Raw genomic sequence first — 26,484 nt, 5'->3', positions numbered from 1 at the left:
TTGAACTCAGGCCTTCAGGCTTGGCAGCAAGTGCTTGTACCTGCCGGTATATCTTGCTTGCCCTCCTGTAAATAATTTAATATGAAGGAAAAAGAGTATCAAAAACAAAATTTGAGTTGAGGAGGTAGCACAGTGTGTCCTACAATGCTTGCCTGGTAGCTGGATTCACAAAAGAAGGCAGGAGTGGTGTGTGCATATAACCACAGCAGTGAAGAGGTGGAGACAGGTGGATCCAGGGGTGCCCTGGCCAGCCCAGCCTAACTGCAAAGCTCCAGCTCTATCACAAAGCCTGTCTCACATGTGTGTGAGACGCACACACATGGGGGGGGTGTTTTGAAGATATGTAAGGAGCAATTATTTTTTTAGATAAGAGGACAACACAAAGAAGGCAGTTGTTTAGTTAAGCCACACAGCAAATGCATTCTAGACCTGGCACCTGAACCAGCCCTTCCTACTGCCCATATAACTAACCAAGCAGGAAGCAGGCCAGCCTTCCTGCCCAAGGACTCAGCTCTTGCCTCCTCAGTCTGGAGCCTGAGTCCTAGCTTGCCTGATGCCATCACTTCGGCTCTTGATATGCTGCCTAATCACCCTCGTGGTGTACAGCGGGTGCCTGGCCGAGGCTTCTGATCTCAGAGATGGCTCACGGGAAAGATGACATGTTGAATTAATATAAACTTTTTCACATAGTATCTCTGGGGAAAAAATCTTCATCTCGTGCTATTTATATACTGTCCTGAGCCTAGGGACCATGCAGGCTGATTTCCAATCACTTTGGACTCCCAATAGCCTGGCCCTTAGTGAGATGTCCACCTCTGGGATCAGGATGGGATCCTGCTGTCCCATCCATAGTCGTGATAGAGGATCCTCGTGGTTTCCCTAGTCCCCAAAAAGGAACCAATCTAGGAAGATGGGCCTTGCTGGGTGTCTGGATCCCTAGAGTGAGTGTCCCCCGAGCTGATTGAATCAAGGGCCCCAACCACTTCAGATTCTAGTACAAAGCAGAGATCAGAATGCATTGAGTGCTGTGAGTTTTCAGGCCCCATATCCCTTCTGCCCAACAGTGCCGAGAGCCAACTAGGCAATAGTGTGGAATGGTGAAGCTGTGCCCTCAGGAAATGGCAGGAATTGGCCTAGACAGTAAGGAAGAAGGGTGGACTTTGGAGTGAGCAAAAGATCGATGCATAGATTATCCAACTAACCTCTGAGTTGTAACCCACATGTACTCTCCCAGCCCTGCCTGACCTCCAACCCTCACCAGCTCATTCTTTTCTCCACATATGATGACCTCCTTATTCAAGAACCAGTTCCAAGCTGAAAAGATGCTCAATGCATAAAGCATTTTCTGTGGTTCAATGGACAAAGCGCTTTCCAGATGTGCTGGTGCTGGTTAGACTGATTGATTGATTATTTTTATTTTGTGTATGTATTTGTTTATTTTGGTCAGCTTGACACAAGCCAGGTTCATTTTGGAAGAGGGAATTCCAATTGAGAAAAAGGTTTATCAATTTGGCCTACAGGTAAATCTGGGGACATTTTTTTCATTGATAATTGGTAGGGGAGGGCCCAGCTCACTGTAGGTGGTGCCGTTCCTGGGCTGGTGGCCCTGGGTTAAGACAGCAAGCAACAGTCCTCCATGGCCTCCGACTTCCTGCCTCTATGTACTTGCTTTGAGTTCCTGTCCTGGACTTCCTTCATGATGGAATTATGTAAGCTGTAAGGCTGAAATGAACCCTTTCCTCCCAAGTTGCTCTTGGTTGTGGTGTTTATCACAGAAACAGACACCAGATGAATACAAAAACTGAACTTTGGATTGCCCAAGCTCACTTAAGAATCTCATTGGAGGGCTGGAAAGCTGGCTCAGAGGTTAAGATCATGTTCTGCTTTGCAGAGGATCCATGTTCAATCCCAGAGCCCACACGGGCAGCTCACAACACCTGTAACTCCAGCTCCAGGGGATCCAATGCCCTCTTCTGGCCTCATTAGGTACTGCACTGCACTCAAATGAGCAAACCAACACAGAGACATACCCATATGCACGTAATTTTAAAATATAAACAAAAATCTTTAAATACAAGATGCCAGGTGTGTGTGGCAGCTGTCTGTAATCCCAGCTCTTAGGCTGCAGACACAAGCTGTTAGCTAGTCTAGCCTACCAGCTAGCTCTGAGTTCAACTGAGAGAATTTGACTAAATAAATAGGATGGAGAGTGATGAAGGAAGACACTCATGTCAACTTCAGTGACTCACATGTACATCCACATGTGCACAGACACAAGCACACACAGACATGAACCGACACACATGCAAACATACGCATATACACACATGCACACATGACTCACGCAATAAGGACTCAGCTCCATATGGTTCTGGAATGTTCCCCGTGGTTTCCAGCACCAGCAGCAGCACCGGCAGCAGCAGCAGCACCAGCATGCATCACTTAGAAGCTCATGGTCCATCCCTGCTCTCATCCCACCACTTCTTCCCATGTCATTGCTCCATAAACCAGGTGCTATGGGGAGGAGAATGTTTGACACATGTCACTGGTTGTCTTGGTTGTCTCTGGTTGCCTCAGCAGGATGCTGCAGCCTGGGAGCTTCAAGAGCAGACATGAGTTTCTCATACCCTAGTGGCCGGCAGTCTAAACAGAGGTGTGGGCCCATTCCTCTGGCAAGGGGCCTCCATTTGCAGATGACAATCTTCTTGCCATCTTTTCATGTAGCAGGACTGGGGGAGGGAGGGAGACATGTATAGAGAGAATGAGAGAGAGAGGGAGAGGGTGAGGGAGAGGGAGAGAGAGAGAGAGAGAGAGAGAGAGAGAGAGAGAGAGAGACTTGTCTTTATAAGGGCACCAATTCTATGGGACCACAGCCCCTAGTTAACTTTGTCAACTTGACACAGCCTAGACAAGGGAGTCTGGCTAGATCAGATTAGCCTGTGGGTATGCCTTAGGCATTGACATGACTGTGAATTGTTCTAAGAAGTTGTTCTAGGAAGACTCAGTCCAGCAGAGCAGCACCATGTCTAGGCAGGTGATCATGGACTATATAAGAAATTGAGCTAAGCAGGAGCCATGGTTTCTGCTTCAAGTGCCTGCTTGACTCCCTCAGCTGGTTCCCCTCAAAGGCAGATCGTGACTCAGAAGGGTGAACCTAATAATTCCTTTCCTCCACTACATTGTTTTCTGGCAAGGTAGTCTTCAGAGCAACAGAAAAGAAACCAGAACAGACTTCACTTAGCCACACTCACTCTCTACAAGTCTCATCTCCAAATATAGCCACACTGAGGGGATCGGGAATTCATGCAGTCTAGGCTGGCCTTGAACTCACTATGTAGCTACGTAGTGAAAGACAACCTTGAACTTCTGATCTTCTTTTCTCTGTCTCTCAAATTCTGGGATTATAAGCATGAACTGCCAAGCTGGATCTATGTGGTGCTGGGGATCAACCCCAAGGCCTCAGCATGCTAAGTGAGCACCCCACCAACTGAGGTACATCCTTAGCCCAATTTAGGATTTTAAGGATAACACAATTCAGTTTATGGCACTGAAGAAACAACTCAGGGAGCCAGGCCTGGGCTACAGAGTGAGTTCAAGACCAGCTCCCGCAACCCACTGAGACCAAATCTCAAACACTTAAAAGAGCCCCAGGGGTATAGCTCAGTGCAGTGGGCACTTGCCTAGCATATGCGAGGCCCAAAGTCCAATCTCCAGCAGGAGTGGTTGGAGGTATTTTGTAACCATTGCCTTTGAAGTAGAGCATTCCCTCTTGGAGAGAAGACAGATGCTCTTGCAATTTACAAGGCTCAGGAAACTCATGCAACTCATTGGGCTCAAGATCTCAGAAAGTTACAGTCACAAGGTTATAGAAGCAGTAAAAATTGGTGGCCAGAAGAAACTTTAGTGGAGCTGCTTGCAGCTGTCTTGAGTCCTTGTTCATGCAGGGGCAGGTCTTCCAGAGATACGGCTGCTCCTATTACCTCTGCTCCTATAAGGAACCCCAGCGACCTCACTGGTTCACCACGGTTGACTTAGATGGCATAGTATCTTCCTGTTCTCTATTGCCCTATCTGCTATGAAGATATGCTTGTCCACATTTCCCCAGAATTGTCACTACAGGGAGACACACCCAGAGGGCTGCTCTGATTTGCCATCTCCAGAGGATCCACATCTTCCTCCACAGGCAGCCAGTGGCCTTCTAGGCTTTCCCGATGCTCTTTCTACCCCTTGGTGGGAGCAAATAAAAATATTAGTTTTCTGGCTAGAACTTGCCCAAAGTGCTTCTTTGTGGCCAGGAGCTACCCACAGTGTCACAGGCTAGTGCCTAGGCCCCCTCTGTCACCCTTTCTCACAGCTTGATTCTGGGAATATCAGAGTAAGAGAAGCTAGAGTCTTTCCACAGAGCCTTGTGTTCGGCTTCAGAATCCACTGTGGCCAAGCACCAAGGTCCTGAACTCAGACCTCACCTGTACCTCCCACCCTGAGCCTGCTGACCCTCCCCATCTGCAGCTCAACTCGACAAACACCAGCTAAGCACCCACTTTATACCTAGGCTTTTAACAGGCCCCACGATTCCTACCCCTGTGCAAGATGCTTAAAGCCTGATCAGGAGAGTCCAAAGAAGGTGTGCTCTGTGGAAGCTCTCCCTCACTCCCAGAAGCCTCCAGTTCCATTGGTCCTCAGCTCATAAGACAGCAGGTATGCCCCCCCCAGTTCTTAATCTGCCCTTAAGCTTCACTCGCAGCCATTGCCTTCCCCAGACAGCTGCGTTCGCCACCAAGAGAAAGTTGCGTTTACACTGTTAACTCATGGCTGGGGTTCTCATTTCTGAACGTACTGGAAGACTGTAATTGAAAACTAAAACCACTCAAAGTGAGCCAATTAAGATCTTGATGCCTGGGGTTTAGGGAGATAGCTTAGTCAGGAAAGTGCTTGCTGAGGAGACAAACAAGAGGATTCCTGGGGCTCATGACCAACTAGCTTAGCCAAATCTGTGAGCACTGGGCCCACTGTGACCCCATGTCTTAGTCTGGCTTCTGCTGCTCTGACAAAACACCACAACCAAAACACAACTGGGGAAGGAAAAAAACGTATGTATTTGGCTTACACATACTGATCCATCACTGAAGGAAGCCAAGGCAGGAACTCAAGGCAGGAACTGAAGCTGAGACGGTGAAGGAATGATACTGGCTTACTCATGGCTTGCTCGGCCTGCTTCCTTATCTACCCAGGACCACCTGCTCAGGGGTGACTGCAGACAGTGGGCTGGGCCCTCCCACACCAATCATTAATCAATAAAATACTGCCCAGGCCAGGTGAATGTAAAGAGACAACTTGGCATTCATTGAGGTTTCCTTTTGTCAAGAAAGCCTTCCTTGGGTTAAGCTATAAAGGTAACAGCACAACCTATCTTAAAAATAAGACTGAAAGTGTTTGAGAAAGATACCCACATGGACCATGGTCTCCACAAGCATGCACACGGGTGCACACATGTGCACATACACGGGTCTCCTACCTGATTGATATGATACATGCTCCCCTTATGTCCTACTCCCAAGTCCAGCTCAGTGTGTGCTCACTCCTGCATTCATTCACTCATTTGTTCATTCCTACTGTGTGCAGGTGTCACCCAGGCCTTGGAGAGGCAGTGTGGAGCCTGATGGCTGTGTTCCAAACTATGTCCAGTGAAGTGCTGTAGAATTCCAGGAAGTTGGTTCTAGAGTCAGGTGAGCACTTGTGGCTCACCTGGGGCCCGTCTTGTGAAGGTCTACAGGCAACCCTGAGCAATAGGTCCATGTCTAAACTAACACATCTGCCACTTTCCCCCAGGCCCAAGGGAGAGTGACATCATCCAAGCTGCCTAGTAACCAACCAGGGACCTTGCTCCACTTGCCACTCTGAAGACTTGGCCCAAAGTCTGTAGGTGTGGCTGAGATCATCACCATCACCATGACTGACCTGCTTCAGGGTCTTAGTTCTCACTGTGACATCCCTTAGTGATGGACTGTGACCTGGAAGTATAAGTCAAATAAACCTTTTTCTCACCCAAGTTGCTTTTGGTCTGTATGTTATCGTAGTGACAGAAATCAAACTAGAACACGGCACATAGGATAATCCCTATGAGACTGAGGAAACGGGCCCTGGAAGGAAAAGGTTTCAGCATTTGTTGGGGAGGGGGACAACTTCAGATAATCTCTGCATTACATAAGGGGAGAGACAGAAGCTGAGAGCTATTGAAGATGTTTAAGAGACCATGTGCCAGCAGAACCTGCTATGAGGTGCAGGACAAGCTGCCTGAGAGTGGTATATGGGAGAAGACAACAGAGAAGAGGGCACTGAACATGGAGGCTCAAAGGAACAGTGATATTTACCCTCCAACATCCTTACAGGGACATTTGTGATAGCCTCGGACGCCATTAATCCAGGTTACTCCACTCCTCTCCCAATCCTTAACTTAGTCATAGCTACAAAGTCCCTTTTCCACAGAAAGTTACAAGTTCTGAATTTCCAAGGATTCAGATGTGGGCATGTGGGGACATTATTCATCAGTCAGGGTGACTCATATGTTGCCCATTACCTCAGAGTCAAGATCCAGGCTGGTATTTCACAGTGAGTAGGCAGGCACAGAGCCTTGTAGCCTCAGAGAGGATGTGTGTCTGCCGTAGGGATGTGGGGATCCTTGACTTTCATGGACATCTGGCTGCCTCTCGTATGTACGGCAGAAGGCATTAGATTGTGAGGGACTTGGAAGATTGGGGGAGTTGAACCTACTTAGAACCTGGGTCAAAGACAAGGACTAATCAGAGAGATCCAGAGCTTGACCCCAGGAACATCAGGAGTTAACTGGTTACCCAAGTGCTGAAGGTCCAGAGGTCTTAGGAAGGTAGCCCCAGGCAGTGGCTGCTTATTAATCAATATGGAAGTGTTTAAATAGCAAATAATATGTAAATAACCTATTAATCCAGGTGAGGGTATCCAGGTACACACACACACACACACACACACACATTTGTCTGTGTGGTATGTATCATTTTGTGTGGTATGGAGTGCACATATGTATGCAGCCATGTGGCAACCACACAACACTGAAATTTCAGACATATGCCCAGCTGAAGATTCAAACTCATGTCTTCATGCTTTAGCAGCAAGTGATCTCTTACCCACTGAGCCATCTCACCAACCCCAGGTTTGAGTCTTGAATATGTTGATAGTGGATGGAAGCTGAACCAAGTTGGGTAGGAGTCTGGAGATAGATGGTCCTAACACAGTCAGGAGGGGCAGTGACTGGCAGAAACTGGCACCCAGATTCTGGGAGGACTGGACCAAGGACACAGGAATGGTGACAGAAAATAAACAGCTTATTAAGAAAGAAAATTATACTTCTGAAAATGGAAGTGAGCCAGAAAGGTGGAGAACGTTTCAGGCTCAAAGGAATTATGATTCACAAGGAGGCTGTGATAGTCCTCATACTTTATAAAGCATCTGCATGACTCTGCCTTCCCTGGAGTTGTCAGAAATCAGTCGGGGCATTCTTGTGCGTGCACTGTTTTTGTTACATGTATGTAGCAATGTCCATAGGATTTTCAGTCTTCTGTGGTTGATTTCTTTCATAAATCAATTTTTTAAGATTTATTTTTTAATTATGTGTGTGTGTTAGGGATATGTTCATGCAAGTGCAGGAACACTCCGAGGCCACAAAAGGACATCAGATCCTTTGGAACTGCTGTTACAGTTGTGATGAGCTGCCTGACATGGGTACTTGGAACTGAACACAGGTCCTCCCCAAGAGCACAGCTGAGGTGTGTCTCCAGCTCTTCAGATGTCAATCTTGATGCTTCTGGAGCAGTGGCTCTCAACCTTCCTAAGCTGCAGCCCTTTGCTTTGCAGTTCGCCATGCTCTGGTGAGCCAACCACAAAAGCAGCCTGCTACTGTTGTGAATCATAATGTAAGAATCTGATATAGGATATTTGACATGAGAACTGCATGGGGCCGTGACTCACAGGTTGAGAACCATTGCTCTAAGACCTTCCACAAAGTCATACTCTTTCACCAAACAACTAAGGGTTTAGGGTATAGCTCTGTGGTAAAATTCTTATCTGGATGAGGCCCTGTGTTCCATCTCCAGCATCATAAAAAAATGTATATATAATATACTACATACACCTGAGCTTGCTGCAGGTGAATTAAGCTGTCACAGACCAAGTTCTGCAGGCGCTTCTCTCCCTGCACTCTAGACTGCTGCTGATCTCTAGCACAGCTGCAGAGCATGTCAATGTGAACTTGTATGGCATGGGTCCGGGAGCCTGGGGGCTCCAACACAAGGTGGGAGATTCTGAGTAGAGGCAGCTAGCTCAATGCCCAATGCCCCTGCCTGGGGCCATGCACCTGGTATTCAGTCACGGAAGCGGACCACTCTCTTTCATCAGACAGGAAATGATGTGCAGACATCTAAACCCCGCCCTCATCTGAACTTCCTCTTCCGTGAAAAACAGTAATAAAAAGAGATCTAACAGTGCAGAGGTAAGGGAAACTGAGGCAGAGAAGGGGCTGGATCAAGAGTGAGGTGAGTGAATGGATGGACAAGTGCATGAACATGCCTCACAGATGGATCTCAATTCAGACATCAGCTATTCACAGCATCTTGAACTATCGATCCCACTCCCACGTGGGGCAGGAGGTCACCCAAAAACTGGCAAAACCAGCAGATTTCAATGGCCAGAAAGTAATTAGAAATCAAATGTAGAGTGAATCTAAAATGTTTTGGGCAGTGCTCAACCGTGTTGCATTATGGGACTTCACTGTCAACTCATTCTGCACTGCCTCACAATGCCCCCAAAAGCTGCCTGAAGTCCCTCTACTGGGACTCAGGACCGACGTTGTATGTTATGAGTTGCAGTGCCTTTTCTCTATGGGTATGTTTTCCACTCTTATAGAAGCATAATGGCTTAATTATGGAGAACAAAGATGTTTCCTATTTCCCTGACATCATTCATTATTTTCTCTCTGTGATAAAAAGACCTAAACTGCTTAGGGCTAAGAAGGGAGGCATCTTTGGTTTGTACTGTATTTGCATGTCTGATTTAAAAAAAGAAAAAGAAAGAAAGAAAAGCCACTCTATCTGAGGACTGTCAAGATGGTTGACAGGTAAAGATGCGTGCACCATGCCTATAACACTTGAATTCTATCCTCAGGACCCCACCAGGTATAAGGAGAGAGCCGACTCTCAAAAGTTGTCCGCTGATTTTCTCTCGCACACCTTGGCCCCCAAACACACATATGAACACAATCAAATGAAATGTAATCGCAAAAATTTAGTTATTTGGGTTGCTGGCTTGAGTTCCATAAAAAATATTTGTTCAATGAGTTTTGGCTTGGCATTAAAACAGAATACCCAACAATTGCTGGTATCCCCGAGCATACCTCTGTACCAAGTACCCATGCCAAATGGCATCCTCAACATTATTTATTTCAAAATCAAAATATCAATCAACTTAAGGAAAAAAAAAACTATTGTTGTGGTTTGAGTAAAAAGGTGTCCCGCCGAGGCTCAGGTAAAAGCTTGATTTCCAAGCCAGGTGTGGTGGTGCACGCCTTTAATCCCAGCACTTGGGAGGCAGAGGCAGGCAGATTTCTGAGTTCGAGGCCAGCCTGGTCTACAAAGTGAGCTCCAGGACAGCCAGGGCTACNCANANAAACCCTGTCTCGGAAAAAAAAAAAAAAAAAAAGCTTGTTTCCATCCGTTGGCAATGACTGGGTGTGTGTGGTCCCTGTAGCCTTGCTGGAAGATGGGTGTCACTGAAAACAGACTTTGGCATGGGATAGCCTTGACCTCCTAATTCATTCTCTCCGCTTTGTGTTTTTGGTGGAAGATGTGAGCTCGGCTTCTTGCTCTGGCCACTGCGCCTGCCTGCTGCCATCCCTCCTTTCCTTACGGACTCTGATCTCACTGGTGCCATACGCCCAAATAAACTCTCCCCTCTGCAAGTCTCTGGGTCATGATGTTTTATCACAGCAACAGAAAAGTAACTAAAACAAATGCTGAAGTGCTCTGTGTCCTGCAGTATCAAATATTCGGCCAAGATTTAATTCTTTATGTGTTAAAAAAAACACCATCTCATTAGTATGCAAATTAGCTTTCATCTTTAATAAATGGTAAAATTATATGTATACCAAAGAATTATTTTAAGATAAATCTTTTTATGACTTAGTATCAGTAAATGTTTGGTTTGTATACATATTTTATATACCTATATATCCAGAGTGGTATAAAAATTTCATGGGCAAAAAGAGCTGGTGAGTGGAGAGAGTTTAAGAAGCCCTGGGCTGGGGCTGGAGAGATAACTCAATGGTTAAGTTTGCTTACTGTTCTTGCAGAGAACCCGAATTCAGTTCCCAGTGAACATGCCAAGTGGCTCACAACTGCCTCTAACTCCAGGGATCTGAGTCACTCTTTTTGGCCTCCTTGGGCACTTGCATTCACATGCACACACAGGCACATGTGCACGTGCACAGCCATGTGCACATAATAAATAAAATGTTAAAAAAGAATCCTGGGCTGTGAGGTCAGGAGTGAATTATTCTCTGCCTCTTTCCCTGCTGCATCTCAGGCATGAGCCAGGAGTCACTGGAGGGGATAGATTCTTATGGTCTCTAGGTCTTAAATGTCCTCCAAGGCTCGTGTGTCCAAAGGATCATTTCTTGAGCTGTGGCAGTACTGGTCTAACCTTAAGAGGGTGGGGCCTTAGCGGGAGGAAGTTAGGTCATGGGTGCACTGAAGGAGATGTAGGGGAACCCACTCTTGGTCATTTCCTCTGCAAGGGTTAAGTAGTCTCTAGGGCCACATGCTCCCACCACCATCATGAGCTGCCTTGCCATAAACACAAGCTAACAAGGCCATCCTCAGAGATCTCAGAAAACCATGAGTTGGAATAAACATTGCCCCCACATAAGCTATTTTTTGCTGGTATTTTGCAACAGTGGCTGAAAGCTGCCACGTGTACTAACGCACAGAAGTGAGAACTAGGTCTCCAAAGAGCCTGGATGAGGGTCTCAGTTCCTTCCCTTTCCAGCCAGTGACCTTGGTAAGGTCATTTTTCCCTCTGCCTCCCCGCCCCCCCCATCTCCTCTAGGTCTCATGTGTTGTGTCCGGCCAGCAGATCACAGGTTTGGGTTCTAGCCTGGAAAGGCATCTTGGAAACCTGGAAGAGAAGAAGGGCTGGGCTGCGCGAGATAAGGAAGGAACCAAGACAAAGCTCTCTGCTCAAGGTTCAATTTTTACTATTCCGGCACTCAGTTATGAAGGAAGGGGGAGGGGCCCGAATCCCACCAAATAATCTTGGGGTCCAGTAGCAGGGTGGCCACGTGTATGGCTCCAAACAGCAAAGCAGCAGGTTCCAGCAGTGGGCGTGGCAGAATGATTGAGCGGGAAGCTCCACCCCTGAGCAAGCAGGTTTCAGGCTAGGGGAGGGGAGACTACACTCATGTATTCCAAGCTAGTTTGGGTTTGCCATATCCCTGAGGATGCCTTATCTTCCCCAGAGCTGGGACGCTAGCCTTGTTCCCCCATGCTCAATGTATGTGGTGTTAGCCACGGGACCCAGAGCTTCATTAATGCCAGGCAAGCAGTTAACCAACTGAGCTACATCCCCTGCCCTACTTTGTTTTGCTTATCTATGTGATGGGTACTATGCTGCCTGCCCTGCCAGCCTCAGTGGCTTGCAGCATACATACATACATACATACATACATACATACATACATACATACATACACACAGACACATTCATGCCCATACACACATGCACAGTCACACATACATGTATGTGAGTGATTGAGCACGCACACACGTGTGTGTGCACACACACACACTCGCATACACACACTGAAGAAAGAAAACAAGATGAAAAACTGCTGAGGAAGCATCTAAGGTTGAACCTGGCCTCCATGCACACATTTATGCATGCACAGCCTCACATATTTGTGCACACACAAGAGCCTATTATAATTCTCTACTCACTACCTGTTCGCAGCCATCCACCTCAGTTTTTATATACCATTCCCTTTTTCTCTCCCGAGCCCCCAATTCTTAACTGCTAGGAGAACTATTAGTCCTACGAAGCACATGGACTTGTCACTTGTGGGGACAAGCCTTCCTGTATCGTGTGCTCTTTCCTTGGTTGTGATATAGACTGTATCCATGCCTCTCTCATTGTCTTCTAACCTTGACTGCTGTCCACCACCAGAGCAGGCATGTGTAACTTAGGATCAGCGGATAGGTCACCTTTCCCCCTGAATCTGTTGTGGGATGTGGCACACAGTAGGTGGTCATGAGACTCACTGGAGGAAAATAAAAGGCACTGGGTAGATCTGGGGAAGCTATCTCCACTGGAAGCCAAAGGCTTGCGCATTAAAGGGATAGTAAGGTAAACCAGCCCTCCCCAGTAGAACTTAATGACACAAAGGACCACACTGGAGTAAAGAGGGTTTACAGGTCTTCCTACTGACCTGAATGGAAGACTCTGTAATGCCCTAAAGATTCAGCCTGGGAACTTGCAGCCTCACAATTTGCCCGAGTTTATTTGAGGAACAGAATTCGATTTACATGTCAGAAGAGCCGCTCTCTGGTACCTGATGTAAGACTAATTTTATTATTAAATTATCAACACTGATTTACTGAGAAATACGGTACTGCCGGGAGCTATTTTTAACCTCCTGCCTGAGTCGAGACTCAGGCTCCGCAAACAAATCTTGCTTTGAAGGACACTGCATTTGCAAAAGTGAATTAGGAGAACAAATATCCGTCTATTCATGAAGTTTCTTTATTGCGAAATAAATAAATAACGGCCTGAATGCCTTCATTGTCCCCCTGGCAGGTTTCCACGCAAGCCAGGCGGGTGGCTATGGCTTCTGTGGAGCCCTGGGAGGACGGGAGGGGCTCAGAGTAGGAGGGAGGCCCCTGGGAGTGCTGCCTGGGGCACCAAAGGCAGGCTCCTGGCCAGCCTGAGTCACCACTCAGGTAAATATAACCATCCCTGTACCACCACCGGTGAGTGGGGATCCAGTTTAGGAAGGAGGAACGGGGGAGACTCATAGGTGGGATCTTGGCCAGTTCTTAACTTCATCTCTCACCCAGAGTTAATCCTGCTTCATTTCTGCATAGTTGAATGATTAAATGAGATACTTAACACATATTCAGCAATTGCCACACAAAGATTACTGTCACAGTTCTTGGGATAGGTAAACTTGAGAAAAAACAAAAAGGTAAAGAAAGTGGCTTATCTGGTCAGCTTTGTGGTATGTTGCAGAAGAATGGAACCTAAGTCCAGTTCTAAGCATACTAGGCAAAGCTGTGTACCTCTGGGCAAACCACTGGCCTCTCTGTTCTTTATATTCCAATTCTGCAAAACAGCTTGGGGTGTAGTTCATTGGTAGAGCATTTGCCTAACATGCCTAAGACCTGGAATTCCAGCCCCAGATTCGGGGTGTGTGGGGGGACTCAAGTGTAAACTATACATTGGGTCACAGGGCTAAGCACATGGCTCTTAGCCTCAGGTATTAGACTATGACTCCCTCCTATCAAGACTGATACTGTGTGTGGTGGTGCTGGCCTGTATGGAACACTTGGAAGCTGGAGGCAGGAACTGAAGGTTAGCCTTGGCTATATAACAAGTCTGAGGTCAGCCTGGAATACATGAAATCCTGTCTCGAAAGCAGTGTAAGCATTGATATAATTGATCTTTCTGTTCCTTGATGTCATGTGTGTGTGTGTGTGTGTGTGTGTGTGTGTGTGTGTGTGTGTGTGTGTTCATGCATGTTTGCATGTGAACCAGAGGTCAACATCAAATCTATTTCTCCATTGCTTTCCCCTTTATTTTTTTGAGGCAAGGTCTGTTATTGGATCTGGAGCTCACCAGTTCTGCTAGGCTGACTGCCCAGTGAGCTCCAGGGACCCTGTCTTGTCCCCCTCCGCCCAGTGAGCTCCAGGGATGGAGTTGCAGAGGAGCCCTGCCATGCCTCTTTTCTGTGAGTACTAGGGATCCAAACTCACACTTACACAACATTCATGCTTCACCCATTGCCAGTGGTTCTCAGTGTGGAGATCAAAAACCCTTTGAGGGGTCAGATGACCCTTTCACAGGTGTCACATATCATGAATATCATATATTTACATTGTGATTCATAACTGTAGTAAAATTACAGTTATAAAATAACAACGAAAATAATTTTATGGTTAGAGGTCACCACAACATGAGGAACTGTATTGAAGGGTTGCAGCGTTAGGAAGGTTGAGAACCACTGTACTGTGCCATCTCCCCTGTCCTTCCTTGATGACATTCTTAAAGCTACACCCAACCCCCAAATCTGGTGCCAGGGACCACAAAGAAGGCTTAGCAGTTAAGAACATTTGCTGCACAATCCTAAGGATGGGAGTACAAATCCAGACATTCATCTAACAGGCCAGGTGTTCTACACATACCTGTAACCCCAGCTTTGAGAGTAGTGGAGACAGGAGGATTGCTGGGTCTTGCTGGCTTTCAGGGAGGGACCTAGACTCAAACAATTAGGTAGAAAGGATGCCTGATGTCCTCTGCTTTCTCAAAGTATGCACAGGTACATACACACAAAAGTATATGTATACTCTCACAGACATTCACACTCACACAAGTATGTGCACTCACACAGACATCCACACTCACACAAGTGTGTGTACTCACAGACATTCACACTCATAAGTGTGTGCACTCACAGACATTCATACATACACAAGTGTGTGCACTCACACAGACTTTCATACATACACAAGTGCCCCTCACACAGACATCCACACTCACACAAACATTCACACTCACACAAGTGTGTGCACTCACAGACATTCACACTCACACAAGTGTATGTGCACTCACCCAGACATTCACACACATGCAAGTGTGTGCATTCACAGACATTCACATGCAAACATAAGTAAATCTTAAAAGAAAAAGAGAAAAGGCAGGGATATGGTGGACACAAAGGAGCTAGGTATTTGTTTGGGGGTGGTGGTGTGTGTTTGCTGAGGCAGGGTCTGTGTAGCTCAGCATGACCTTTGTCCTAGTCAGGGTTTCTATTGCTGTGACAGAACATCATGACCAAAAGCAGGTTGAGGAGAAAAGGGTTAATTTTGCCTGCTCTTCCATATCACATTTCATCATCAAAGGCAGTCCCAGAAGAAGTTCAAACAGGGCAGGGACCTGGAGGCAGGAGCTGATGCAGAGGCCATGGAAGGATGCTGCTTACCGACTTACTCCTCACGGCTTGCTCAGTCTGCTTTCTCATAGAACCCAGGACCACCAGCCCAAGGGTCATACCACCCATAGTAGGCTGGGCCCTCCCTAATAATTAAGAAAATGTCCTTCAGGCCTGCCTATAGCCTGATCTTAAGAAGGCATTTTGCCAGCTGAGATTCCCTCCTCTCAGATGACTCCAGCTTGTGTCAAATTGACATAAAACTATCCAGGAAAAGCCTTGAACTCCTCCTAAATAGATTATCTTACCACTACCTCCTAAATGCTGGGATTACAACACTGAGCCCAGGTTATAAGGTGCTGGGATTTGAACTTAGGACTTCAAGCATGTTAGGCAACACTCTATCAAATGAGCTATATCCCAGTCCAAGACAATAGGTTTTGAATGAAGCCTTTGCTTGCCAAACCAGCTTTCAAACTCCAGAGTATTCTGTGCCCTTGAACAGGACCGGGGTCTCCTGCACATGTGTCTTGGAATTAGGGAGAGTAGCAGCAAGCTGTTCAAAGCTTTCCAAGGGCCATATTGATCCCCAAAATGAGCAGGTCTTGAACGAGGCTTAGCCTGGACTGCATGTCCTTAATGTACCTGCTGGAATGGGCTGTGCTGACCCTTCACAACCTCTAGTCTTGGGAGCTTTAGTGGGATTAGCATATAGCCTTGTTATGCATGGTGAGAGGCCCCAGGCTGTGTTCATCAATTTGAAAGCAGGCTGTAAGGGAACTGGGCTGTCAATGGGAGTTTGCATATTCATGTAACAGAGCCTTAAGACTTAGTAACTGGATCCAGGCCCAATTACATAGTGGTTTATTAGCCTGGAGTCACCTAGACACTGCACCCCATCCCCCAAATCAAGATCTGCACTGTAGTCCTGAGTTGTGTACACTTCTCAGTTTTCATCCATTGAGAGGCAAAACCTTGCCTTTGGAGGACAAGGCATGAATGGTGAGAATGGTTCTGGGTTGAATTCTGACTTGGAGCTACAAAGCAATGATGGCTGTCCTGTATCTGTGCAGTAGATGCATGTGTGAGGAATGAAATATGAGATGCCCTCCCTCCACTGGCTCAAGTGTGTGAATGCTTGGTCCCCAGCTTCTGATGCTGCTTGGAAAGTTGTGGATCATTTAAAAGTGGGGTCTTACTAGATAAAGTAGGTCACTGGAGGTGAGGCTATGATCCACTTTCCAGTCTCACTCATGCTCCTGTGGTAGTGCTTTCTCTACCACGATGGACTGCATCACCCATTGGGCTATGGGCCCAAACACATTGCTTTGTGTTGGGGTAGTCTATCATGGCAACAGCAATGTGCCTAATAAGCTTGTTCTAACATCACTTCTGCTGCTGTGATAAAACACCCTGAAAAAGCAACTTAAGGGAAAAGGGGTTTATCTCTGTTCACAGTCCCAGGCTACAGTCCATCACTGTGAACAGACCAGGGCAAACCCACAGTCAGAAGCAGGGAGAAAAGAACACAATGCATCGTCACTTGCTTGTTACTTACACTCAACTAGATTTTCCTCTCTTAGGAAGACTTCCTGACTAGGTTTCTTAGTTAGGGTTTCTATTGCTGCGATAAAACACCATGATCAAAAGCAAGTTAGGGAGGAAAGGGTTTATTTGGCTTACATTTCCACATTGCTGTTCATTATTAAAGGAAGTCAGGACAGGAACTTATACAGGCAGGAACCCGGAGGCAAGAGCTGATGCAGGGGTTGTGGATGGGTGCTGCTTACTGGCTTGCTTCCCCTGGCTTGCTCAACCTTTCTTATAGAACACAAGACCACCAGCCCAGGGATGAAACTACACACAATGGCCTCGGCCCTCCTCCATTGACCACTTATTCAAAAATTGCCTTACAGCTGGATTCATGGAGGTACTTCCTCAACTGAGGGTACTTCCTCTCTGATGATTCTAGCTTGTGTCAAGTTGACATAAAACCAACCCGTACACTATGGAATGCTGCTGCCCACAGTGGGCTGAGTGGACCCACATAATAATTTAGTTACATTAAGACAATTCCTATAGACATGCCCATAGGCCAATCCAGTATAGACATCACTCTTTGGTACTCTCCCTAAGTAATTCTAGGTTGTGTCAAGTTGACAACTTAAAGCTGACTGTCACAATTGTCTTTATCTCACAGGACTATTGAAGGATTATGGCAATGTCTGGAAATATTCTTGGTGGCTCCCTACACAGAGACATGTTGTTAAGACTGAAATCCATTCTTGTCTCTCTCTACTCGAGTGGCCTTGGTTTGATAATTTTAGAAATGTTTTGACGCATCAGAGGACGACATAATGTCTAGTCATTGTTTTAACAAGAATACCAACTAGGTTGGGTCTCAGATGCTTATTCTGTACCTTCTCCTGTGTTCTGACACCTCATGATCCTCCCCAGCACCCACCCAGAAGGACACAAGCCCCATCTTATGGATGGGGAAAGAGCAAGGCTCAGCAAGTACGGGCATCTGTTCAAGTATCGCAGAGGTAGTTTGTGGTAAAACTCAAGTTGAATGCTAGTTCACAGACCATAATCAGGGCTTTCTAAACATAAATTGCTTAGGAAAGTACCCCGGGGGGGGGGGATACTGAACTGAAAGTGACTCCCATAGGAGTGCCTGCTTAAGTGTGTATATGGAAAGCAAAGGACAATTTGGGATGTCATTTCTAAGGGACCACCACTACCCTTTGCTTTGAGACAGGATCTCTCCCTGGCTTGGAGCGTGACTTGTCGTCGAGCTCTAGGGATGCACCTATCTCAGCCTCCCAGGTACTGGGATTACAGATGTATCACCAGCACATCTGGGATTACAAATGTATTACCATCATATCTGGGATTACAAATGTATCGCCACCATATCTGGTTTTTTTTTTTTCCTATGGATTCTGAGACTCAAACTCAGGTCCTCATGCTTTCAAGGCAAGCATGTTAAGATCAAGTCATTTCTCTAGCTCCCAAAGGAATTCTTTTTTCTCAAAGTAAGTGTTTGCATGCCAGACGCTATGGAACATGATGTCTCAATTCATTCCCTTTCTGCAATGGTCACATACACTAGGTGGCACATTCTGGGAGACTATGTTGGCAAGATAGCTCAGCAAGGTGCTTGCCATGCAAACTTGTTAGCCTGCAATCAATCCCTGGAACCATTTAAAAATGGAAGGGGAAGGCCAGACAGATGGCCCAGTGGGTAAAGGCCCTTTTCACAGATGACCTGAGTTTACACATGTCGGGAGAGAACTGATCCCCACAAGTTGTCCTTTGACCTCCATGTGCATGTCATGCTTCACATACATAAACATACATATACATGCACAATAAATACAACACAGTAAAAATTTTGAAGTGAAAGACGAGGAGCAATTCTGTAATGTTTTCTGATCTCCACATGTGTGACCTGACACATACAGTCACACATAAGTAAATTACATGTTTAAAACCATGGCCCAGAGAGATTAAGTGATAGGACAACAAGTGGCCAGTAGGTGGGAGGAGAGACAGGGGATTGGGTAGCAGGAAGTGGATCTTCTGAAGTCAGGTGTCCGTCCCCAGATTCCAGTCTCTAGAGTTTCTTGTTTGTGTGACCTTGAGCACATCACATGACTTCTCGCTTCTGTTTCAACCTTTCAGACATTTCCCTTGCTGGGGCCCAGTTTCCTCCATTGTTGAGATTAAACTAGTTAACACAGATGGAAAGATTGTCTCAATAAAACCCAACGGGCTTAAACTGCTTTTTCTATCCTGACTCTTCTCTGCCTTCTGACCTGGTTGTTTTCAAAGGGCCAGGCTATTTTGGGACATTCCACTGCTGTCCACTGCTGTCCACTGCTCAGTTTAGTTGCTGGAGACACATCAGAAGTCCTAATGTCCTAGAACCCTGGTGCCTGCTGTCCTCCAGCTGCCAGATATTAGGCAGGCCACCCTGCTCTTTCCCCCCTCACCCATTCCCCTCATCCCAGGTGCTGTGGGTAGGAGAATGCATCAGTTTCCAGCCCTGAACATGGGAACAGCAGGATGAGAGAGAAGAAAGGGGCCATTCTCCAGACTTCAGGCCTGGGGACCTGGGTAAGCCATCAAGGAGTTGGGTAGGAGCTGACGGAGTTCTGCCTTCTTCATATCAATGGAACAGGGGCCTTATAAGCATCACCTCTACCTGGAGGGAGGGACTGACGTTGTCAACGCCAATGAAGTCCCACTTGAACCACATTAAAAGAAGCCAAGTAGTGCATGTTTATAATCCAGTCACTCGGACACATGTGACACGCTTGCACACATATGCACACACATGCAAAACAAAAGGACAGCTCTAGCTGGGTGTGGTGGCATATGTTGTAAGAGGCTGAAGGGGTTAATGCAGAACTGTGGGTTCAAGGGCATCCTGGGATACACAGGGAGACCTTGTCTCAAGAGTGGAATAAAGGGAAAATATAGCCTATTGGTAGACAGACAGGTGCCTCGCACTCCGGTCGAGTCAGCTTGATAGGCCGAGAGGCCTGGAAGCCACTCACGAGGCAGAGAGTTTCACGGAAACTCACCTCCTGCAGTCTGGCATTCTCTTTAACCCATATACTCATATTCTATTTCCGAGTTAGTCTGGTGTATGGATCCACGTGCTCTCTTTTAGTATTCTCTTATTATAAGTGCCTTTTAAGATTGAATTCTGACATAGCTAAGCCTTCACCAGTGTTGCAACATCCTAGAAAGTCCTTGAGCAGACCATGGGCTTGGAATTCAGTAAGAATGTTGCCTATTCAGTGACATTCAGAATTGCCTCTGGTATTACACTATCACTTTGAATAAAAGCTAAGTCACTGCCCTGCACAGGAATTTACCATCATCTAGGAAGAAGGAAGTTTGAGACCTAAGGAGGAACCGGAATAGATACTTAGAACTATAGATAGCTGAATTACACCCATACACACGTATTTACAATGGCCTAAGGGAAAGGTGGACTATACAATAGACTAAAATAGGAACTATGGCAAGAGCACGAAGCCCTTGACCCTGACTTCTAAGATTAAGTGAATCTTAGGTGGAGCTCTTGTTGATCCCAGTTGTTAATGAATTCTATCCCAGGTGGTTCCTGTTAGACCTTCTGTGTTTGTATTCCTCTGTTTTGTGTAAGAATCCAGTAACCTCTTTGTACCTTGTGGGTGTGTCACCCAACTTCCTTATTTTCTTCTGTATAAAAAGTTTGATGCTCAATTTGACAAATTACATTCAGATTCTACACAACCTCTCCTGTGTGCATCTGTCTATCATTCCATCTGACGCTTTGCCCACCTGCCCCAGAGACCCGTTCCACGCAGACAAAGGGGCCCAGAGGGTCTGCGGCAGACGGGCATCCCCAGAGCAACCTGAACAGCTAAGCTGGAATTGGCAAGCTCCAAGCTCAGCAAGAGGTCCTGCCTCGATAAATAAAATGGGAGAGACCAGGAAAGAAAACTGATATCAGTGTTGGACTTCCATACCTGCCTGCATGTGTTTGTAATCCCAGTGCTTCGGAGGCAAAGGCAGAGTGAGCCCAGTGATGGTGACACACGATTTTAATCCGAACACTTGGGAGGCAAAAGCAGCCTGTCACTGTGAGTCTAGGCCAGCATGGTCTACAGATCAAGTTCCAGGATGGCCAGGGCTATGCAGAGAAACTCTGTCTTGGAAGAAAAAGAAAAGAAAGGAAGGAAAGTGCTCTGGTAGAAAGCTTGGCGGCAGAGGCAGGGGAATCCCTGGAAGCTCATAGGCCGGCCAGCCTGGTGAATGCTGCCGTGAGTAACAAGAGACCCTGTCTCAAACAAGGTGAAAGATGACATCCAACACCAAAGGTTTTCTTCTTATCTCCAAGTATGCATCATGATATACGTGGGCTTAAACAGATACCACAACATACTCAATAAATAAGTAAATAAATAAAAACAAACAAACCAAAAACCAAAAAGAAAGAAAGAGAACAAAAGCAGAGATTGAAGAATATACACTGGACATATATACATCTATGTACATGCATGGACACACACTCACATGAACACATGAACATGCACACACATTTAAAAAACAGAGTTCCTCTAGTTACTCCCTGGGGGAAGAGAGTGGGCCAAGCGCAGGTGATAAGTTGTGTGCAAATCCACATTGATGTGTGTTTTAGAAAGTTCTAGAAGAATGCAAACCACTGTGCTATTACTGAAATTATCTCTGGGAGAGGAATCAAAGAAAAGGAAGAGGAATTTGTTACTTTCCTTTTATATTCATCTATATGGTTTACATCTTTTTAAAAGTGTGTATTATGCCAACGTTTTTCAAAAGATGTTTTCCATTTGGAGAGAATAAAAGCATCGTGACAGCAAAGCATCAAGTGAGGGACCCACACTTGAAATGAAGCAATCATCTTCCAAGGAACCCCAGAATACAGACGGTGGTCCAGGCAGAGGGGGCTCAGTGTGACAATGACCACTCTTTCATTTGGACTGGAAGGTCCTAGCAATTCCTAGTCACAGCCAGGGCCATGTGGTCTGTAATAATGTACAAAGTGTTGTAACTCACCCAACATTCCACACATAAGGCTCAAGGTAGCCAGCACCCTATCTTTTCAGAACATTGACTCATCTCCGCTCTGACCCCACTGGAAAATCACACACACTCCAGACTCAGGACTGTCATCCCAGGACTCAGAAGGCTGGGGCAGAATGGGCAGAATGTCTCATGACAGCCCACACTACAAAAGACCCTGCCCCCAAAATAGAACTTATAATATGGGTGTGGTAGTACATACCCACAGAACTTGGGGGATTTGTGAGTTATAGGTCATCCTTCTCTACAAAACAAATTGCAGTCCAGCCTGAGCCATGCTAGACTCTACATACATACATACATACATACATACATACATACACACACACACACACACACACACACACTACACATCCACATAGAAATCTTTCTAAGATTTACCTCTTTTGGATCCCCCTTGATGCCTTCATTCAGCCATCCACCTCTCACCCATCCATCTACCCATCTATCTGTCCACCCATCTACTCACCCCCTGTCCATCCATCTATCCACTGGACATGTGTTGGTGGAGCACTCACTAGTACCAGGCACCATTTTAAGTGGGAGAGACTGAGGTCATTCCATGGTCGTCCCATTTTTAGGGACACAGGGTCTTACCTTGTGAAGCATATAGACTACAAAGAACTCAAATAGCCTAACAAGCGATCATAGCCCTGTAATAAGCATTTTAGCCACAAAGTTCAGAGTTCTCTGGGCCTAAGGGTAAGAATCCCTGTGCAGCAGCAGGATGCAGGACCTGGAAGTATTGTACAAGCTGAGCCTTCATGGAGTGTGATAGTTTGTATATGTTTGGGCCAGGGACTGATACTATTAGGAGGTGTGGCCTTGTTGGAGTAGGTGTGTCACTGTGGGTGTGGGCTTTAATACCCTAGTCCTAACTGCCTGGAAGTAAGTGTTCTGCTAGTAGCCTTCAGATGAAGATGTAGAACTCTCAGCTCCTCCTGTACCATGCCTGCCAGGATGCTGCCATGCTCCCACCTTGGTGATAATGGATTGAGCCTCTGAACCTGTAAGCCAGCCCCAATAAATGTCGTCCTTTATAAGACTTGCCTTGGTCATGGTGTCTGTTCACAGCAGTAAAACCCTAACTAAGACATGGAGTGAGCCATAACCCAGAGAAAAAGTTCCAGATAGAGGAAACAGTATACCTGCTATGTGGGACAGCATAAAGGGCCAAAGTCCTGAAAACAGACTGATTACCAGAATTAGGAGTGAGCCAGCACCCACTCCCTGGACCCCATGAGACTGTTGGCGTTGGCTTCATCTGCACAGTGCATTTAAGGAAATACACGCTCATCGTGGCTAGCTTTCTTGGGTGTATATTACATGTGAGTAGTATGTATGTGCCTGTGTATATGTGTGCTTGTGGAGACCAGAGGTCAGCCTTTGGTGGTGCACTTTCTTATGAGCTCCGCACCTTGTTTGGCGTTTGAATCAGACCCTCTCCCTGGCCTATAGCATGCAGGCTCTCCACCAAGCCTCATGGCTGTGCCCATCTCTACCCATCAGTGCTGGGATTACGAGCACACACCACCACACCCAGCCCTCCAGCCTGCACAGGAAATGCTTTGCCAGCTGCACATGCTCCTTAACTCTGTGGTTTGTCTTTTGAATGTCTCAGCTCCCCGCTTTATTAACATTCCCCGCAGGATTTGGGCTCTGATAGCACATGAGCTTTGCTAACAACCCCTGCTCTTAGCTCTCTGAGCCTCCGTCTCCACAACTGTGCAGTGGGGCTGATATCAATAGAATCGCCTGGGAAATGGGCTTCTGAGAATGGCTTTAGGAGCTATCTTCTTCAGATTAACTGATATGGAAAGACCCATTTTAATTTTGTGGAGCCATTCCCAGGGCAGAAGATCCTGGACTGCATGTGATAGAAAGGGCGAGCTGGGCACTAGCCTGCACGCATCCACTGCACTCTGCTCCTTGGTTAGAGATGTGACATTACCCGTTGCTTCAGTCTCCTAGCAGACTTCTCCGCTATTGCTCCTCCTTACTGTGAGCCAGATTGAACCTTTCTCCTTGGAGGTGCTCTTATCAGAGTATTTTATCACAGCAATGGGAAGAGAAACTAAAACAGTGCTTAACCCAGCTGGCCTCTAATTCAGGATTCTCCTGCCTTAACCCCCCTCCCCCAAAGTACTAGGATTACGTGTCCGTGCCTGGAGACACTTTAGCTTCATTTGTTTCATATATTAAAAGGCAGAGGAGAAGGCATTGGCAACTGTAATCCAAAGCACTCAAGAGGTGCAGCCAGGAGGATCAGGAGTCCAAGATCATCCTCAACAACTTCATGAGTTCAAGGCCAGTCGGGCTATCAGAGAGCTTGTCTCAAAACAAACAACAATAAAAGAGATGGAGAAAAACTGTCTGTGGTAGCGTGTGCCTATTGTCCCAAAAGAAAAGATGCTGAGGCAGGAGGAATCTCAAGTTTGAGGCCTGTCTGGGCTATAAGAAGACCCTGAGCTAAATACAATGACATGCGTTTATGAAAATGTCATAATGAGACACATTACTTTGTATGCTACATAAATTAATGAAATTAATTATTCGTTGAATGAAAAGAGAGAGAAACAAATTAAGAATTACTAATATACCTAAAACAGGACCAGAGCTCTGCCTGCCAAGAATTAAAGGGCACAGGCTTATCTGTGACTCATAGAGAACACACTATCATGCCTAACACTGAGAAAATAACAAATTAACCCTCTTTTGTATTTGTTCCGATGAAAAGGAGACCTGCTTCCAAACTTGGTCAGCCAGCTAGATACCAACTTGAATGTGAGTTCCCCAGATGAATATAAATACAAAAGCTGGAGAAATTTTAAAGTATAGACTGATGATGGTCTACATATATTATTCATACATCAAATACATACTTTGATATGTGTGCTCAAAAAAATGTTTAACCAATAGGAATATATGATTAGAGGCATTTAAAGGAACCAGTCCTTGCAATGTGGCCTCTACACTGTTATCAGCACTAGGTGTGGGGAGTGGGGAGTAGGGGAGTCTTTGTCTTGGAGACTAAAAAGAGTTATCTGCTCAAAGATAGGAGAAAGATGAAGCAAAAGGCACAAGCTCTAGTCAAGTCTTCCAGGCCAGGTGCGTCTCTCCGGAACTCGGGCAATCCTGAAGATGAACACTCCCACTAGCAATGCCACTGAGAACAAAGAAGAACCTGCTGAGCAGAGACAGCAGGCACCCACTTCAGCTAAGCTCTGGCACCTCCTCACTACCGCCAAGGAAAAAAGGAAGGCTGTTGTGGTAGGTCCCTTGTGGAGACACATGGTTCTGAACCGAGCATTTGGAACTAGTGTCCGAAGCCCCTGCTAGGTCATCAGCTTTGCCAAATAATAAGGTCTGAAGCTGAGCCTTTGGATCTGGAGGTCCCTGGAGGAGGAGGCCTAGGTTTAAGAAGGCACACAAGGGACTTCTCGTCTGACACGTCCTACATTAGAGGCCTAAGGAACGAGAGGTAGACATTCCCCCTCTGTATACACTGGACAGGAGCCTGGAGGTCTAAGTTCAAATCTCAACTACACTTCTTTGTGGGTGCATGTATGTGTGCACATACACTCTCATGCTTGGCTTTGTGGGTTCATGGGTGCATATGCACATTGTACATGTGTGTGTAGAGGTCACAGATGAGCCTTAGATGCCGTTTCTCAGGGGTTTTATTAGATAACATCTCTCACTGACCATTGCATCCCAGGAATCGTCCTGTTTTCCTCTCCCCAGCACAGGAATTATTGTCGCGATCCACCATGCCTGGATTTATTTTACACAAGTTCTGGGAACTCAGATTCTCTCACTTGTAGAGTAAGCAGTTTACCAAGTGAGCTCTTCTGTCAGTTCCCAGACTCAACTCTAAAAGTTTGGGGACTTGGGACAGGTCATGAATTTCTCTAAGCCTGGTTTTCCAGCTTCTAAGCAGAGAAAATAGCCCCCTTGAGTATTTACTGGCTATGACTTTATGACCAGGAATACAACTAGGAAAGAAGCTAGGGCAATACTTAATAGATTGGGGTGAAGGTCTTCTTGCATCCCATAAGCACTCCAAATCTAATGGCTTCATAAAAGTAGCTATAGTGGAGACCTGGCCTCCCATCCAGACCTATTGTCTTCTCAGAGAGTTCCCACAAATATGGCCCTTAGCTGGCCAGGAGAAGCCAGTCTGGGATCTGGGAGTGGCAGACACAGAGACTTCGGACCAGCTTCTGCTGGGTGAACCTCTCAAAGCTCCCTCATCAATCCAGCATCCTCTTAGCAGCTGACACCTCTGGCAGAGCCTCTCAGCAGCCCCAGGATTAGAATTACAAGAAGCCCAGTTACGAGGGGGAATACAGATGGACGAATCTCAGCTTCAAATTTGTCTAAGTCCTGTGAACAGCTAGGCCTGAGCAAGGCAGCTCTTCTCCTGCTCTTCTGACAAAGGGGAAGGGGCGGGAGTTTTGTTAGAAGTACAAATTGCTTCTTAATGCAGAGACTAAAGCTGGGTTGTGGCACCTCCTTAGCAATTCCTGCCGGCTCTCAGGAAGGCCACTGCTGCATGTCAATTTTAATTTTTGAAATTTAAACCGAGGGCTTTGTGTCTAAGCTCCATCTCATCAGAGGAAGGGGAGGAATAAGTCAAA

Source organism: Mus caroli, chromosome 1 (assembly GCF_900094665.2).
Source record: "Mus caroli chromosome 1, CAROLI_EIJ_v1.1, whole genome shotgun sequence".
Lineage (NCBI taxonomy): Eukaryota > Metazoa > Chordata > Mammalia > Rodentia > Muridae > Mus > Mus caroli.
Note: the sequence above shows the minus strand (reverse complement) of the source record.